Source organism: Ursus arctos, unplaced genomic scaffold (assembly GCF_023065955.2).
Source record: "Ursus arctos isolate Adak ecotype North America unplaced genomic scaffold, UrsArc2.0 scaffold_3, whole genome shotgun sequence".
Taxonomy (NCBI): Eukaryota; Metazoa; Chordata; class Mammalia; order Carnivora; family Ursidae; genus Ursus; species Ursus arctos.
In genome coordinates this window covers 61,944,507-61,956,669 of record NW_026622985.1, presented here as the reverse complement: position 1 = coordinate 61,956,669, position 12,163 = coordinate 61,944,507, and the positions used below count along the sequence as shown (strand labels likewise).

At 43.9% G+C, this 12,163-nt stretch overlaps 1 long non-coding RNA gene across 5 annotated transcripts in view; it reads right to left on the bottom strand.

Moving 5' to 3' along the window:
* Positions 1 to 3,324: 3,324 nt before the first annotated feature.
* The window catches only part of LOC123001538 (uncharacterized), a 33,609-nt gene continuing 24,770 nt past the window's right edge, over positions 3,325 to 12,163 (bottom strand). For 4 of the 5 annotated variants that reach the window (XR_006410528.3, XR_006410526.3, XR_006410524.3 and 1 more), the window contains 2 exons: positions 7,769 to 7,897; positions 3,325 to 5,617 (listed from right to left, as the gene is read on the bottom strand). This is a non-coding gene — a long non-coding RNA (uncharacterized LOC123001538). Of the gene's footprint in view, positions 5,618 to 6,217; positions 6,267 to 7,768; positions 7,898 to 12,163 lie in introns of all 5 variants that reach the window. The other variant, XR_007188110.2, reaches the window with a different exon arrangement.

Sequence of the window (12,163 nt, the reverse complement as noted above, 5' to 3'; positions counted from 1 at the left end):
AAGAAAGGTAAAGCAGACAGCAGAGTGAACAGGAAGCAGAGAGAGAAGAAAAGGGCAGGAAGATGACAAGCAGGGTGATTGAGGAAGATGATGACGCAGGCAGTAGATGGATGATTGAGAGAGGGGCAGAAAGGAGAACAAAGCTGAGGTCCTCCCTCGCCAGATACGCCTGTGCGGCTTCAGGTCAGTGGGCACTCTTATCCAGAGCTGGTTTGTGCCAGGCGCCGAGGTCAGGACATGGTGTGCTTTCTCTCTCACCTGGATCACTCCAGTAGCCTCCGAACTGGTTTCCCCGGGAGGGAGCTATTCAAATGCATGTCGGAGCCTGCCACTCCTCCGCTCTCCTGCGCTCTGACCTCATTTCCCTCCACTGTTCCCACCCTCAGCTGGTTTCAGCCAGACCCGCTCCCTGTTCTTCAGACCTAGGAGACCTGCTTCTGCCTCAGGGCCTCGCTCGGGCTGTTCCCTCTGCCTGGAAGGCTGGCCCCCGAACGTCCTCTTGCTGCTTATCTTGCATCTACCAAGTCTCCTGCTCACTCAGGCCCTTCTGGTCATTCTATCTACAATGGCATCTCTTCCAACGCTCCCTAGCCCCTTTCCTTTCTAACATAATACGTATTCTTTTTATTTTTGTTGTCTCTCTTCTTCCCCTAGAATGTAAACTCTAGGGCAGGGATTTTTGTGTGTTCACTGTTGTATCTCTTTCCTCAAGAATGGTGCCTGGCACATAGTAGGGTCATTTGAAGTACACGTCGAAAAAATGACCTCACAAGGTAGATGCTCTTATGAAGCACATTTATAGAAGATAAAACTGGGGCCCACCAGGGTGAAATCACCTGCCCAAGATCACGTGGGGAAGTGAAACAGCAAGTGTTACACTCAGGCCTGTCTGTTTCAGACGCCCACGCTCATAAATGCTCCACTGCGATACCGTCTTCCTCTGATCACCAGCCGCGGAGCTCAGGGTAAGGAAACAGTTTCTCACAGCAGCCTTTCTTCATGTTTAGTCAGACCACAAGGCTTCAGGTGGCTTTCCTGAGTTGCAAGGTATTGACAGAGGGGTAAAGCACAGAGTCATAACGCATGGGCTGTGTGGGGAAGTGAAAGAACAGCTCTCCGTCCGTTTGCTTAAGAACAGGAACATGAACTTCCTGAGGCCAACCTCGTCCGGGGTGTCTTGGAGTGGAAAGGGGCTGCCTCCTCAGAGCAGGATCACCTGCCAACAGGCCAAACACGTGCTTGGGGCGCAAGCAAAGCAGGGGCACAACAAGGAGAATAGCATCATCCGGGTCATGGTTGGCTATGTGATATTTTCAAAAACATACAGAAGGCGTTATTGTGGGAAAAGAGAACTGTTCAGGCCTTCCTTAGAAGCACGTTGTTGCAATATTAAATTATATGTGAAGAGCATCATTCACTTTGCGGTGCACCGTCTCTGAAGGTCAGCCTGGCCCTGCTGATCCTGACTGATGGGGCCGGTGGACTCATTTTATCCATCATTTACTTTCAAACGTGTTACATGTATGCATGGTTTCCATTACATAATAGAAGGAAAGGGAGCAACAACAGGTGCTTTGTCAATCCTTGAGGGATAACAGTGGTGTTTCAGGGAAGTTTGGTTGAATGCTGTTATTTTAGAGTTGGACTCGGAGGTCTGAGGAGCTCCTATCCTTCTTTCTTTGCCTTCTGTCATGTCATTTTCATGAGGTCTTCTCAGTCCATTTTCCCCAGCCCCCCCCCCCGCAAGCAATTACTGCCTTCCTCTTCTGTGCCACCGATATTATATTTATCCTATTTTATCACAATCCTTTGATTCACTTCGGACCCTGGTGAGAGTTAGCACTCCTAGAAGTGCATGGTTCATTCTTTAGTGTATCTTGTGCATCTTTATATCCAGCTCAGCTCCTGGAGCGCACTGAAGAGTCTGAAATTTTGCCAAAGGTAATTAAAACCAGGTTCTGGAGGCTGGGAGAGTTTTTAAGGAAAAGATCTTCTTGGGTGAATTCCTTCATAAGACACGCCAGGTGCCAATCATCGTTTACGAAACAGGTCATCTTGGAACAAGTGCTTCTAGACTTCCCTGTTTCTTGTTAGACCTCTGCTTGGCTACTCCGTGACGCGGCGGCAATCCCAATGCCCACAGGAAGAGGAGGCATTGGTGCTAAACTGTCCCCCTGACACCTCTGTACCATGCCCCCCAAAACAAAAAAATGACAAAAAATAGGCTTGAGATCCTTTGGCTGTGGAGCCCATCATCTCATTTCTTTGTGTTTTGGTTCCTTATTCTATAAGAGCCAGAAGTTGAAATAAGAGACTTCTGTGCCCTTCTGGTTCTAAAATCTCTGAGTCTTTCAGCCTACTCACGGGTGATTATCAGCCCATAACACTCTCTTCCCACCTGTCTGCAGAGCAGGTCAGCCTGGATAGAACACACCTGGACCCACACCAGACCTCTGACCTGCCACTTTGACATGCCTTTCCTTGGCTGGGAGTGCATTTCTCCTGTAACACCCCTGCCTTCTGCTGCTTTCCTCTGTAGTCTACTGCTGTAACCTCGATTCTGTGGATCAAGCCTGCTCTGAATGGCCATTTGAAGCAGATTTTATCCGTGCAAAAATGACAGGACAAATTTAGAACACTGCATATACCATGACGCTATTTATGTGCTTTATTTTAAACCACATATGCTGGGCTTTTGTCTGTTTGCTCTCAGATCTATTCTCTACCATCCTCTATCCTGGGTTTAACATCCCTGGGAACTGTTTTCCCCAGGCTCCCTTACAGACCCAGCCAAAGAGAGCCAGTGATCGAACTCTGGAGAGAGAGGAAGGGAGAAGCCAGGTTATTGCTCCCCTTCTCTCTGTTTCAGATGGTGTTTGGCAGCAGCCTGTAGATTCTTCAGCCCCAGCTCTACAACCCTTTCTCTGTGATTCCAGCCCTAGCCTGGAAGTGCTGCAGTGGTTCCAGATCCTTCCAGGTGGGCCCAGCACCAGGATAACACTGCCTTCTCCCTTGTCCCTCCAGTCCCAGGGTTGAGGGTGGCTCCCTGCTATTGTCTGGTCTCTTAACTCTTCTCTCACCTGTGTTAAACAACCTCTGTAGTTTCTAGCATAGCTTCTGCCTTCTGATTGGACTCTGAATGTTTGCATACCCCACATACCTACATGAAAATATGAATATGTGGATGAATAAACATGTATGAAGACACGTATATTAATGAAAGCACACAGAAGAGGATTTGGAAGTTGACATGTTAACAGTGGTTCTATGACTGGGGAGAGGAATGGGGAGAGGGATGGTATGGAATTGTGAAGGAGAATTGTAGCTTTTTAAAAATAGCTTTATTGTGGCCTAATTCACATATATAAGACCACGACTTTCATATGTATGTGTATGTGTTCTTTGATTTTTTTTTACAGTGAACACGTATTCACATATTGCTTATATAATATTAGAAACATTTTAAAAATATTCAGAGCAGGAGGCAAAACACCCAGTGCCTTAGCTGAAGCCTTAAGCCACACAGGGAGAGCTCTGCAGATGACACCAGCATTCACTCATGCAACAGATATTTTGTATTTACTATGTGCCAGGAACTGAGGGTGCATCAGTGAACAATATGGGCCTGATCCTTGCCCACATTATCTGCAGTAATTAAATGCACAATTATGTCAGTATTAGTTAATTATGAAGAAGTAAACAGGGTGATGAAAGGCCTAACCTAGCCAGGGGAGGTTTCCCTGAGAAAGTGACTTACCAGCTGAAAGGTGAAGGATGAGTAGAGAAAGCTTCATTGCTGGAGGGAAATGGACAGACAGAATGGGATGGTAAGCTGGGCTACCACTGAGGGCTTCCCTGGTTCCCGTTCTTAGGGAAACTGCTCTAACGATAGATAGAGTTTGCTAGAAGATGTTTCTCACTGGAATCCACAGTGGGATGTCAGTCAACTGGAAGTGGGCAGAGATTGTGTGGGAGTGTCACCTAGTACCATGGCCATGCCTCCCCCAGTGTTGGACCCATTACCTGCACCCCAGGTGGCTCTTGTTGGGAAGAAAGGAAGCCAATGCCATGTGTCTGTGGTAGTGACAAGCCTGGTTTGGAAGTGGCTTAAAACCTAAGGATACCCTGGAGTCATCAGTGGTACCAAAGGTACTCATGTCCATCAACACCCCATCCTCTGATGAAAACAACTGACATTTTCTCAGTCTTAAAGAGTGGCACGCAATGTTCACAATAGCCAAAATATGGAAAGAGCCCAGATGTCCATCAACAGATGAATGGATAAAGAAGATATAGATACACAATGGAATATTACTCAGCCATCAAAAATAATGACATTTTGCCATTTGCAACGACATGGAGGGAACTAGAGGGTATTACGCTCAGTGAAATAAATCAGTCAGAGAAAGACAAATACCATATGTTTTCACTCACATATGAAATTAAAAAAACAAAACAGATGAGCATAGGGGAAGGGAAGGAAAAATAAAATAAGATAAAACAGAGAGGGAGGCAAACCATAGGAGATGCTTAACTCTAGGAAACAAACTGAGGGTTGCTGGAGGGGAGGTGGGTGGGGGGATGGAGTACCTGGGTGATGGGCATGAAGGAGGGCATGTCATGTAATGAGCACCGGGTGTTGTATACAACTGATGAATCATTAAATTCTACCCCTGAAACTAAAAATATACTATATGTTGACTAAATTGAATTTAAATGGAAAAATAAGAAAAAGAAAAATATATCCCCCCCCAAAAAAAGTACAGTGCCATGCCAATGCCAGGACAGTCCTCCGTCCATCCTCCATCCGCATTTCCACTCCTAAGCTCTTCTTGAAAAGAAATGCTGGATCTTGTGGTAATAAGCTATCCATGAAGCAAGTCTCATTCTTTCCAAGCTCTGTATGTTTCTCTTTTTTGCATAACTTATTTCAAAATTTTTGCTTGTGTATTAATCTTTCCAATTCATAGGCGTTTGGGGCAATGGCTATAATCTCTTTATTTTATTGTAAGTCACCAATCTCATTTTATTGTAAGCCACCAATTACTCTGTGAAATTAGGTTACTTATAAAGCAGCCCATTAACTGCAATTATAGTTTAGTTACAGCATGTCCAGTTCTCCCAGACTATGTAAAACCAGGCTACGTGTCCTTTTGATGTCCAAATTACAAAGGTAACGATGGGATCTCAGCTTGACCTCCGTGTCCTCCAGCTATTTCAGGGCGTCCCCAACAGGATGTGTCATTTGTGCTTCCACCCCAGCTGCCGCAACCACGCGGATCCACCCGGTCCTCTCCCTCCTGCTCTGGCTCCTTCTGGTCTGCTTCCCGCAGGGTCACTTGTAAAGAGTCAGTGCCGGAGCTGCCCATCATGAAAGCGACGCTGCTCGTGCCAAGCCCACGGTCTCCACCCGTGCTGCCAAGCCCACCGGCCCTTAGCTGGTCAGAGCAGAGCAACGTTCCACAAACAAGCAGAGAACATGGCTTCTTGCCTCCCAGCTCTGTGCACGACACTTTATGCCCTGGGATCTGAAGCGACGATGTTTGGAACTGAGAATCATAAAGGTTTCTTCTGAATCGTTCCCCCACTTCCTGGCCCTCACCTCTCACCGCGGATGCTGAAAAACAAGTCCAACAAGCTAGGTGGGAAGAGAATCCATACCCTCCCTCATACCTTTTTGGTTCTCAGCCATCCCAGCAGCTACCCTTGGGTCTCCACTCCAGGTCACAGAACCAAAGTTCCCGATCACATCAGTAGAGGCAAGCAGATGCCACGCTGTCTGTGGGGGTGGTAGCTGTGCTGATGGCTGTCTGTGTTCACGGTCTAAAATTAGGCTCAGCCGACCAAAATATATTTTATGTAGTACTTAATAATCTTAATTCACTCCAACAGCTGAAATACCTAGTTTTAAATAGATTCTGAAGAGAAATACTCCCTGTCATAATGCCATCACCAAAAAAGACTGAACATATGTGCACATCTATATAAAAAAAGTCTGAAGAACTGCAAAGGTGAGAACCTGTTGATCATAGGAATGAAGCAAGAGCTCCGCCCCCACCTCACGTGTGGCTGGGGTGCAGAGCTGCGGTTTAAGAGCAAGGCCTGTGGTCTAGCAATGCTCTTGCCTGGGTGAGGCCCTGTTTCACTTCAAGACAGGCTCCCCCTGTTTCCTGGTAAAACTAATAATACTGAGAATGGGCCAGAGTGGGACACTGACCTCTCAAGACATTTAGAGTTCTTTCACTTCACACTCATTGCGTCCCTTCCTGTAGGGGAATTTTGGAAAAATTTTTAGAAGTATAAAACATATTCTTTAGAAGTTTACAATTTTAAAAGATTATGTTTTTGAGTGTATTATGCAACGTGAAATAAGTCAGACAGAGAAAGACAGACACTGTACAAGCTCACTTACATGTGGAGTCTAAAAAACAAACTCATAGAAACAGAGACTAGATTGGTGGTTACCAGGGATTGGGGGGGGGGGATGGAGGAAAATGGTCAAAGGGTATAAAATTCCAGTTTTAAGATGAATAAATTCTGGGAATGTATTGTATAGCATGGTGACTATAGTTAACAATACTGTATTGAATATTTGATAGTTGCTAAGAGAGAAGATTTTAAAAGTTCTCACATACAAAATTATGACTATGTCAGGGATATGCTAACTAACCTTGTGGTAATCATTTATATATATATATATATACATATATATGTATCATTATGTTGTATACTTTAAACTTACACAATGATATATGTCAATTATGTTTCTATAAAGCAGAAAAACATTTTATTTTTAGTAAGCCAGGCACTATTGAATTTACACTTAAGGATTATCTCACTTAATCCTTACATAATGTAAAAGCTACTACTGGCTTCATTTGACTAATAAGGAAAACGAAACTTGGAGCTGTCAGTGACTTGCTCCAGCACACAGCGGAGTCGGCATTCAGACCCGGAGAGCCAGTTTCCAGAATCTTTGCTCCTACCCAATGCATCATTCCTCCCCACCTTCCCTAACGCCGAATACTTCCATTAAAAATCCTAGTACTGTTGCCAATCCAGTCATCACATTCCCCTCAGTACATATTTGATCTGAACATCGTAAAGTCCGTAAGTTGATATAAATATTTTCTTCATTGACTGGTAAGAATTTTACGAGCAGCCTCACCAAATTACAATGCCCCAGTTTCCTGAGTAGAAATTTGGATTAAAAATCTTTAAATCCTTAAAGTGTAATAGAGCCTTTAAAATATCACTACTGGGGACGCCTGGGTGGCTCAGTTGGTTAAGCGTCTGCTCTTGGCTGAGGTCATGATCCCAGGGTCCTGGGATCGAGTCCCACATCAGGCTCCTTGCTCAGTGGGGACCCTGCTTCTCCCTCTGCCTGCTGCTCCCCCTGCTTGTGCTCTCTCTCTCTCTCTCTGACAAATAAATAAAATCTTTAAAAAAATAAATAAATAAAAATAAAATATCACTACTGGCAATACTTACAGCCATTAGAATATAAATACAGACAGAGGAAGTTTTTACTAGATGATTAACTCAGATGTGCAAGCATTTTAAGAGTTAGACTGTATTAACTACACATTTCTCTAAATTTGATAGTATAAAAATCTGTTTCTAATAAAATAATAATAATAGTGAGAGATTGTGTCTCTGCAAGAAAAGCAATTTTTAAAAAGGCACGGCAATGCTCTGGTAATACTAGGACCGGTGTAAGTTGTCTGCCAGGGATCGGGGCTGTTAGATATGATATTAGGACTCCTACCAGCTGAAGAGACACACACAGCAGGGTGTTGAAGAGCTTGATGCTAGTGTTCAGATCCCAGTGTTGCCATTTACTAGCTCTGTGATGTTGGGCAAATTCCTCAATCCGGCTAGATCTCCGCATCCCAATCTGAAAAATGAGAACAACATTACCAGCTGTCATGGATTGAATGTGTTCTCCCCAAGTTCATGTTGAAGTCCTAATCTCCAGTGTGGCTATATTTAGGCACAAGGCCTCTGGAGAAGTACCGAAGGTTAAATGAGGTCCTAAGGGTGAGGCCCTGATCCGATAAGATTGCTGTCCTTGTAAAAAGAGACACCAGAGTGCTTGCTCACTTTCTCCTTCCGCAGCAGCACAGGGGAAAGGCCATGTGAGTACCCAGCAAGCAGGCCGCCCCACCTGCCACCCGACACGAGCTCTTCCCAGATACCAACCCTGCTGCTGTCCCCTTGATCTCTGGACTTCTAGTCTCTGCAACTGTGAGAAAATAAATGTCTATTGTTTAAGCCATCCGTTTACGGTATTCTGTGACGGTCATCTGAGTGGACTAAGACACCTCCCTTGGAAGGTTGTTGAAGGATTAGATGAGCCGATACACCTGAAGAGATTTGCACGGTGCCCAACATTTGGGAGGCTCTTTATGAGGGCTAGTGGGCCTGGCTGACCCCAGATCGGTGGACTTGGGTTTTGAGAACTTGTGATGTTGTGCACAAGTGTGGCATACACAGGGGCGCCTGGGTGGCACAGAGGTTAAGCGTCTGCCTTCGGCTCAGGGCGTGATCCCGGCGTTATGGGATCGAGCCCCACATCAGGCTCTTCCGCTATGAGCCTGCTTCTTTCTCTCCCACTCCCCCTGCTTGTGTTCCCTCTCTCGCTGGCTGTCTGTATCTCTGTAGAATAAATAAATAAAATCTTTAAAAAAAAAAAAAAGTGTGGCATACACAATTGTGCATGGGCACCCTGAGTTCTGGAAAACATATTCAAGAAAGTAATTTTAAATTGATCAAGTGGGAAGACATTTTTATTCTCAACTAAACGCGGTCAGGCAACAGTAAACATGCCAGATGAGGTGAGGCCTGACATCTCATGCTGTCCTCCACATCTCCTCAAAAGTTTGGCTTCACGTTAGTCTAAAATGGCTTCTTTCCCCTTACTCTCCCAAAAGAAACCTGAAATCAGCAATAACTAAGTCGTTATGGGTCTCCGGGAAAAGAGAAAATGGAATAGGAAATGTCTGTGTAGATAAAAGAAGCCTGTAAATCATAGATGATGGTTGTAGTTTTAGGAATTCTAACATGAATGGCACCAAGTCAAAGTCTAGTTTTAAAATAACAGAGGCCAAAATGCTTAAATATTAGTATTTAAATGTTTTTCCCCCTCTTAAAGTATTAAATTTACATAAAATTCTTTAGTCTTCATAGAATTATTATGAAAGTCACCTTGGGATAGAAGAATCATTTTCTATGAAAGGTCAGAGACTCCTATGAAAAAGAGATAACTGCTTTCAATAAATCTTGAAGTATACTTTCAGTTCCCAAGTATCCCTTTTACTGGGAAGGAGGAAGAAGAATTGGGGAAATGGGAGAGAGAGAGGGGCGATGACAAGAATAAATAGGGAAAGGGAAAAGGAGAAAAGAAATGTAGAAGGAAGAAAAAGGAGGAAAAAAAATAGAAGGAGGGGAATAAAGAGGATTGTGAAAAATTTTGTTCTGTGGGTTTTGAAGAGCTATTTGTTAAGGTCATTTGTAAGGTTCTTTCACAGGGAGAGGAACAACAGTCTTTCCAATCCTTTCAAAGTTTAGATGAGCTCACTATTTAGCTCACACAGCTTCCACAGCCCAGAACTTGGGAAGAACAGCCTTTGGCCTGCAAGATGGCAGGTCCTCCAGGTCTGCAGACGTAGCACTGAAGTCTAATTCCAGCGCCAAGATTTAGACCCTGTAAGTAATAGTCCCCCACCCCCACTCCTTACTCAAGAGCATGGTTAGAGAAGGTCTTCCTGAGTTGGGCGATTCCATCTTGCCCACCATTTCCTGCTCTAGGCCTGGGGTTCAGCAAGTGGATGCCCTGATAGAGGACCACAAATGCAGGGGGTATGACAGAGAATGACTGAAACAGCTATCTTCAGCTCCCTTCCTTTCTTCCTGAGGCCATGGTCCAGAAAGAACATACCCTTCTAGCCTTTTATAATTTGAAAGTACACATGGAAAATTTTGATTAATTAAATGAATATTTACATGTATTATGTGTTAGGCATTGGGCATACAGATAGACCCTGGGGAAGATGTCTGAGTCTCTGCCTCCTTGAGGTTGACATTAAAAGGGGGGAGGGGAGGCAGTACAAGCCCGTCATTTGCCCCATATTTTGTACCCCTCCAACCGCACCAAATATGGTCATATCTTCAAATATACACACTGACTCCTTGTTCTGTCCTTTAATCTCACCAACTCCAGAAGTAAGCGGCTTTCCTTGTCTCTGGTTGGTCTTCATGTCCCTCAAACCCCACCTCCAGTTTCAAGGAGTTTTATCTTACACAACAATTAAGCAAGGACTCCATGACAAATACTGCATTGGGTGCTATGCTCATAGGTCAGAAATTTGGGGTAAATAAAAAAGGAAATCTCTGATGACCAGGAAGTCACTCATCTGAAAGGCAGCTGTTACATTTTCTCCCTTTTAAAATAATTTGATTTTAAAAAATAACCCTTATACATTATCTTACTTTAACTCAACCCTCACTCAAGCAAAACAAAACAAAGCAAAAAAATTGCTCACTTTTAAACCCAGGACAGGCTTCAAGGCAAGGACAGCTCTGCCAGCTGCTGGCAGGAGGTTCATTCTCTGGGTTTCTGCTTTGGCACCCTCTTTCCCTTTCTCTCCTCCTAGTTCTGAGTTCCCCAGGCTTGCATGGGAAGCTGGACTCATCATTATCCTTGGTGTGGAATCAGGAATTGGCTGTAAAAGTATGTTCCTTCCAGTCGTTCCGGGTGCTGGAAAGTGCCTGCTACATCTTCACCACCTTCTGAGCTTGCCTCAAAATTTTCTAGGAGATTCGATGGTCATGCTATTGAAAAATGCCTGGAATCTTCTAGGATAATTCTAACCCTACATTGCTGTGGCTCCTTGGTAATGGGTTGCCTATCCACCGCCCATCCCCCCCCCCCCCCCGGCTCTTACTCATTGGTGGAGTGCTGATTTTTTTCAGATGTAACCATCCCCACCATCAGGGACTCTATCTAGGTAAAATTATCCCCCTGGCCAGTGATTCATGTAGGGAAGTGCTTGTGACTTGATCCTGGTCAATTAAAGTAAGTGGGTGAAGCAAGTGGTAGAAAGACCCACAAATGTTTCCTTATTCTTAACATGAAACTTAGGAAAATGATACAGTATGGTATGATAGCAGCTATTTGCTAAGGAAGCTCACCTAAGGACAAAATTAACATGTAGCAGATGGCAGGGTAGAAAGATGGAAAGAAGGTGGGTCCTTAATTGATGATGGTGAGCTACTGTATCCAAGTGACCATGGGACCACCCTACTCTAGACTTCTTATTATACAACATACTACATTTTCCTTATTGCTTAAGTCGGTTGGGTCAGCATTATCCATTACTTATACCTGAAGGCTTCCTGATACACCTGCCTACACCATTAATATGAACACCAAAGAATCTCAGCTGGTGGTCATCGGTAAGTTTTTGTTGACCATTTCTGTGATTTCAGAAGGAGGAAAAGGTCAGGATGAGAAATTCGTGCCATGGACTTATTTATTTAATTAGAAAATTTTAAAAGATCATTGTAGAGCCACATGTAGTTGGAAAAACTAACACAGGGAGACCTGGTATACCCTTCCGCCGGTTTTCCCCAGTTGTGACATCTTACAAAGCTATAATACAATATCACAACCAGAAAACAGACATTGATCCACTCCACTGACCTTCAGATTTCACCAGTTTTACATGTCGTTTGTGTATGAGCCTATTTTGTTCAATGCAATTTTATCCCACGTGAAGGTCTGTGCATTCTGTAGTCAAGCTACAAAACAGTGGGGATTTATTTTTTCAAGAAACTTCTAAACTCTTGTAGCCTTTTGGCACTTCTCACAGTGCTTTTCAAACAGTGTTCCTTGGAATCCTTGGAGTCTTACCCCTCCACCTCACTTCAGTTGGAGGAGGTTACATATGTGTATTTTATATTCTGAGCTTCATTATAAGCCTTCATCTGGGGAATAAGTTTTTAGCTTAAAAACAAACAACAACAAAAAGGAACTGATAGTCTATGGTAAGTATACCTTTGATATCCAAATAATATTACTTGGAATGCTGGAGTTCCATTAGGCTTTCTCAAGGCCCCTTCCAGCCCATTATTTCTTAAGTCCTTTTTTTTGTTTATTTGA